Source organism: Mustela putorius, unplaced genomic scaffold (genome assembly GCF_011764305.1).
Source record: "Mustela putorius furo isolate JIRA1106 unplaced genomic scaffold, ASM1176430v1.1 tig00003885_pilon_pilon_pilon, whole genome shotgun sequence".
NCBI classification, from domain to species: Eukaryota; Metazoa; Chordata; class Mammalia; order Carnivora; family Mustelidae; genus Mustela; species Mustela putorius.
This window is the reverse complement of record NW_025422034.1, coordinates 78,397-84,929: the sequence shown is the minus strand read 5'-3', so window position 1 is coordinate 84,929 and position 6,533 is coordinate 78,397.

Genomic DNA, 6,533 nt, shown 5'->3' with positions numbered 1-6,533 from the left:
TTGGAAACGGTTGCGAAGCGGGAAGGCCCTGGCAGGCACAAATGGCGGTTGGCAATAAAAGTGTCACCCGCTCCCAGTGCAGAGACGGAAGCCTGGCTGCTAAGGAGACAGGAGGGGATGAGTATGGCAGGGCGCGTGCTCCACTCTTAGGAAGGAGTGTGGTCAAAATGCATGCCTGTCCTGAGCCTCTAGGCCCAAGGAGACAGCAGCTTTGCCCACCTGTCTCTGGTAGAGACATGGGCTTGCCAACGGGCACCTACCCTGAACCCGCAGAAACAGCTCCAAGAAAGAAATGGCAGCCAGTTTACGTCATCCTCCAGGACGTGGAAGCGTTCGCGAAGGCTCGGGATGTCCAGGCTAGGAGTGGGGACAGTCCCCCACAGCTCCCTTTCCCAGTGCGCGGGCGGTGTGTGCAGGGATCCTGTCATCTCTCCTCTCCTGTGGGGAAGGCACTGGCGTAGTTCCCGAGTCTGCCTCAAGGCCTGAGAAAAAGGCCAAGCATTGCCTACACCGAGAGATGGTAGTGTGCATACAGTGCCATCCTAGGCCATGCTCGCTGCTGCAGTGTTGTAACTGTGTCTGCTTTGATCGGCTTGGCAGGGTGAACCCAGGGCGCGAATATGGAGCCCGGGAAAGCAAGTCCCAAGAGGCACCAGCCTTCCCGCAACTCATCTTCCCTGATGGGAACGAAGCCTTGCTGAGGAGCAGCGGTGAAGTGCGATTCGCCCCAAACCAAAAGCCTCTGTGAAAGCACAGCATTCGCTGAGAAATCAGAGTCGGTCCTGTGGGCTGCTGCCGCTGGTTGCCTGAGCCCAGTCTCACAGTGGGAGAAACCCGCATACAGCGAAAGGCTCTTTGTCTGGGCATCTCCTCTGGGAAAGCACAGCATTCATTGGGAAATCAGAGTTGGGTTTGGGGATGCTGGTGCTTCTTGCCTGAGCTAGTCTCCACAGCACAGTGGAAGATACCCGCATGGAGCGAAATTCTCTTTACCCTAGCATCCCCTCTGCCTGAGAGAGAAACGTGGTTGCACATCTGAAAGGGCCTTAAGGAAAAGGGACACGTCTGTCACCGAGCTCCCATGGAGCATGTCTGGGGAAGGCGCAGCACGCTGCCCCAGGAGAAGTGAAGGAGTCCTTGGCCTTGTGGTCGGTAAACAATAGGGAAGCAGTAGAGCCTGCCCTGGCAGGAACAGCGGCCGGTGGCAATACAAGTGCACCCGCTCCACTCCCTGTGCAGAGAGACGGAAGCCTGGCTGCTAAGGAGACAGGAGGGGGATGAGTAGGGCAGGGCACGTGCTCCATTCTGAGGAAGGAGTCTGGGCAGAAGCCTCTGGGCCCAAGGAGACAGCCGCTCCTTGGCCACCTGTCCCTGGGGCAGACATGCGCTAGCCACCAGGCGCCTATGCTGAACTCACAGAAACAGCTCCCTGAGATAACGGGGAGTCAGATGCCGTCTTCCTACAGGATGTGGAAGCTTGGAGGAGGCACAGGGTTTAATGGGAAGCGGTGGGGACAGTCCCCCAAAGTTCCCTATTCAGTGCACGGGCGGTGTGCAGGGATCCTGTCACCTCTGCTTTCCTGTGGGGAAAGCACTGGCCTAGTCCGCGAGTCCGCCTGAGCGCCAGAGTAAAAGGCCAAGCGAAGCCTACACCGGGAGATGGTAGTGTGCATAGAGTGCCATCCTAGGCTACGCACGCTACTGCAGGGTTGTGGCTGTGTCTGCTTAGTTCTGCCTGGCAGGGTGAACCCAGGACGCGAACATGGAGCCCGGGAAAGCAAGGCCCAAGAGGCACCAGCTCTCCCGCAGCTCTTCTTCCCTGACTCGACTGAAGCCTTGCTGAGGAAGACGCGGCGAAGTGCTATTCGCTCCAACCCAAAGCCTCTGCGAAAGCACAGCATTCGCTGAGAAATGTTCTGCGGGCTGCTGCTGCTTGCCTGAGCCCAGTCTCGAGCTGGAAGAAACCCGCATACAGCAAAAGCCTCTTTGCCTGGGCATCTCCCCTGGGAAAGCACAGCATTCCTTGGGTAATCAGAGTTGGGTTTGGGGATGCTGCTGCTGCTTGCCTGAGCTAGTCTCCGCAGCTGGGTGGAAGATAGCCGCATGGAGCGAAATACTCTTTGCCCGAGCATCCCCTCTGCCTGAGAGAGAAGCCAAGTGTGGGGAAGGCGCAGCACGCCGTCCCCGGAGAAGAGAAGGAGCCGTTGGCCTTGGGGTCGGGAAACGCTCGGGAAGCAGGATAGCCTGCTGTGGCACGAACAGCAGGCCGGTGGCAAGACCAGTGTCACCCGCTCCCTGTGCAGAGAGATGGAAGCCTGGCTGCTAACGAGACATGAGGGGACGACTAGGGCAGGGGCGCGTGCTCCACTCTGAGGAAGGAGTCTGGGCAGAAGGCAGGCCTGTCCTGCGCCTCTGGTCTGTGGGATGCTCCTGTTTGTCTGAGCTGGTCTCTACAGCACGGCGTAATAAACCCGCATGGAGCTAAATCCTCTTTGCCTGGGCATCCCCTCTGCCTGAGAGAGAAGCGCTGTTGCGCCTGTGGAAAGAGTCTTAAGGAAAGGGACACGTCTTTCGCTGCGCTTCCCAGGAGCATGTCTGTGGAAGGTGCAGCGCTCTGCTCGGGAAGAAAAGCAGGAGCCGTTGGCCTTCTGGTCTGGAAAGGGTTGCGAAGCAGGAGAGCTGGCCCTGGAAGGCACAGTGGCTGGTGGCAATACAAGTGTCCCCCGCCCCCAGTGCAGAGAGACGGAAGCCTGGCTGCTGAGGGGACAGGAGGGGATGAGTAGGGCAGGGCGCATGCTCCACTCTTAGGAAGAAGTCTAGGCCCAAGGAGACAGCAGCTTTGGCCACCTGTCTCTGGTGGAGACATGGGCTTGCCACCAGGCGCCTACCCTGAACTCGCAGAAACAGCTCACTCAAAGAACTGGCAGCCAGTTTACGTCGTCCTCCAGGAGGTGGAAGCGTTCGCTAAGGCTCCTGATGTCCAGGCAAGGAGTGGGGGCAGTCCCACACAGCTCCCTTTCCCAGTGCGCGGGCGGTGTGCAGGAATCCTGTCGCCTCTCCTCTCCTGTGGGGAAGGCACTGGCGTAGTTCCCGAGTCTGCCTCAGGGCCTGAGAAAAAGGCCAAGCATTGCCTACACCGAGAGATGGTAGTGTGCATACAGTGCCATCCTAGGCCACGCTCGCTGCTGCGGTGTTGTCGCTGTGTCTGCTTATATCTGCTTGGCAGGGTGAACCCAGGGCGCGAATATGGAGCCCGGGAAAGCAAATCCCAAGAGGCACCAGCTCTCCTGCAACTCATCTTCCCTGACGCGAACGAAGCCTTGCTGAGAAAGCAGCAGTGAAGTGCGGTTCGCTCTAAGCCCAAAGCCTCTGTGAAAGCACAGCATTCGCTGAGAATTCAGAGTCGGTACTCTGGGCTGCTGCTGCTGGTTGCCTGAGCCTAGTCTCACAGTGGGAGAAACCCGCATACAGCGAAAGGCTCTTTGTCCTGGCCTCTCTTGTGGGAAAGCACAGCATACCTTGGGAATCAGAGTTGGGTTTTGGGGAAAATGCTGCTGCTTGCCTGAGCTAGTCTACGCAGCTCGGTGGAAGATACCCGCATGGAGCGAAATACTCTTTGCCGTAGCTTCCCCTCTGCGTTGAGAGAAGCCAAGTTTGGGGAAGGCGCAGCATGCCGCCCAGGAGAAGAGAAGGAGCCGTTGGCCTTGGGGTTGGGAAATGCTCGGGAAGCAGGATAGCCTGCCTTGGCATGAGCAGCAGGCCTGTGGCGAGACAAGTGTCACCCGCTCACTGTGGGGGGAGAGATGGATGCCTGGCTGCTAAGGAGACATGAGGGGACAACTAGGGCAGGGGCGCATGCTCCACTCTGAGGAAGGAGTCTGGGCAGAAGGCAGATGTGTTCTGAGCCTCTGGCCCCAAGGGGACAGCATCTCCTTGGCCACCTGTCCCAAGGGCAGACGTGGGCTTGCCACCAGGTGCCATACCCGGAACTGCCAGAAACAACCCCACGGAGAAACGGGCAGTCCGATGCCGTCTTCCACCAAGATGTGGCAGCGATGTGGGTGGCAGGGGGTGTGCCGGGAAGGAGTGGAGACAGTCCCCCACAGTTCCCCATCCCAGTGCACGGGCCATGTGCAGAGATCCTGTCGCCTCCTCTCTCCTGCAGTGAAGGCACTGGCCTAGACCCCGAGTCTGCCTGAACGCCGGGGCAAACGGCAAAGCCTTACCTATTCCATGAGATGTTAATAGGCATAGAGTGCCATGCTAGGCCACGCAGGATGCTGCGGGGTTGTGACTTGTGTCTGCTTAGTTCGGCATAGCAAGGTGAACCCCGGGCGCGAACTTGGAGCCTGGGAAAGCAAGGCCCAAGAGTCACCAGCTCTCCCGCGGCTCTTCTTCCCTGCCGAGACAGAGCGAACGACCAAAGCCTTGCTGAGGAAGCAGCAGCGAAGTGCGGTTCGCGCCAAGCTGAAAACCTCTGCGAAAGCATAGCAGTCGCTGCGAAATGAGAGTCGGTTCTGTGGGCTGCTCCTGTTTGCCTGAGCTGGTCTCCACAGTACGGTGTAATAAAAAGCCTCATGGAGCGAAATCCTCTTTGCCTGGGCATCCCCTCTGCCTGAGAGCGAAGCGCGGTTGTGCCTGTGGAATGAGCCTTAAGGAAAGGGACACGTCTTTCACTGCGCTCCCCAGGAGTATGTCTGTGGAAAATGCAGCACGCTGCCCAGGGAGAAGAGCAGGAGCCGTCGGCCATCTGGTTTGGAAACGGTTGCGAAGCGGGAAGGCCCTGGCAGGCACAAATGGCGGTTGGCAATAAAAGTGTCACCCGCTCCCAGTGCAGAGACGGAAGCCTGGCTGCTAAGGAGACAGGAGGGGATGAGTATGGCAGGGCGCGTGCTCCACTCTTAGGAAGGAGTGTGGTCAAAATGCATGCCTGTCCTGAGCCTCTAGGCCCAAGGAGACAGCAGCTTTGCCCACCTGTCTCTGGTAGAGACATGGGCTTGCCAACGGGCACCTACCCCCTGAACCCGCAGAAACAGCTCCAAGAAAGAAATGGCAGCCAGTTTACGTCATCCTCCAGGACGTGGAAGCGTTCGCGAAGGCTCGGGATGTCCCAGGCTAGGAGTGGGGACAGTCCCCCACAGCTCCCTTTCCCAGTGCGCGGGCGGTGTGCAGGGATCCTGTCATCTCTCCTCTCCTGTGGGGAAGGCACTGGCGTAGTTCCCGAGTCTGCCTCAAGGCCTGAGAAAAAGGCCAAGCATTGCCTACACCGAGAGATGGTAGTGTGCATACAGTGCCATCCTAGGCCATGCTCGCTGCTGCAGTGTTGTAACTGTGTCTGCTTTGATCGGCTTGGCAGGGTGAACCCAGGGCGCGAATATGGAGCCCGGGAAAGCAAGTCCCAAGAGGCACCAGCCTTCCCGCAACTCATCTTCCCTGATGGGAACGAAGCCTTGCTGAGGAAGCAGCGGTGAAGTGCGATTCGCCCCAAACCAAAAAGCCTCTGTGAAAGCACAGCATTCGCTGAGAAATCAGAGTCGGTCCTGTGGGCTGCTGCCGCTGGTTGCCTGAGCCCAGTCTCACAGTGGGAGAAACCCGCATACAGCGAAAGGCTCTTTGTCTGGGCATCTCCTCTGGGAAAGCACAGCATTCATTGGGAAATCAGAGTTGGGTTTGGGGATGCTGGTGCTTCTTGCCTGAGCTAGTCTCCACAGCACAGTGGAAGATACCCGCATGGAGCGAAATTCTCTTTACCCTAGCATCCCCTCTGCCTGAGAGAGAAACGTGGTTGCACATCTGAAAGGGCCTTAAGGAAAAGGGACACGTCTGTCACCGAGCTCCCATGGAGCATGTCTGGGGAAGGCGCAGCACGCTGCCCCAGGAGAAGTGAAGGAGTCCTTGGCCTTGTGGTCGGTAAACAATAGGGAAGCAGTAGAGCCTGCCCTGGCAGGAACAGCGGCCGGTGGCAATACAAGTGCACCCGCTCCACTCCCTGTGCAGAGAGACGGAAGCCTGGCTGCTAAGGAGACAGGAGGGGGATGAGTAGGGCAGGGCACGTGCTCCATTCTGAGGAAGGAGTCTGGGCAGAAGCCTCTGGGCCCAAGGAGACAGCCGCTCCTTGGCCACCTGTCCCTGGGGCAGACATGCGCTAGCCACCAGGCGCCTATGCTGAACTCACAGAAACAGCTCCCTGAGATAACGGGGATCAGATGCCGTCTTCCTACAGGATGTGGAAGCTTGGAGGAGGCACAGGGTTTTTTAATGGGAAGCGGTGGGGACAGTCCCCCAAAGTTCCCTATTCAGTGCACGGGCGGTGTGCAGGGATCCTGTCACCTCTGCTTTCCTGTGGGGAAAGCACTGGCCTAGTCCGCGAGTCCGCCTGAGCGCCAGAGTAAAAGGCCAAGGCCAAGCGAAGCCTACACCGGGAGATGGTAGTGTGCATAGAGTGCCATCCTAGGCTACGCACGCTACTGCAGGGTTGTGGCTGTGTCTGCTTAGTTCTGCCTGGCAGGGTGAACCCAGGACGCGAACATGGA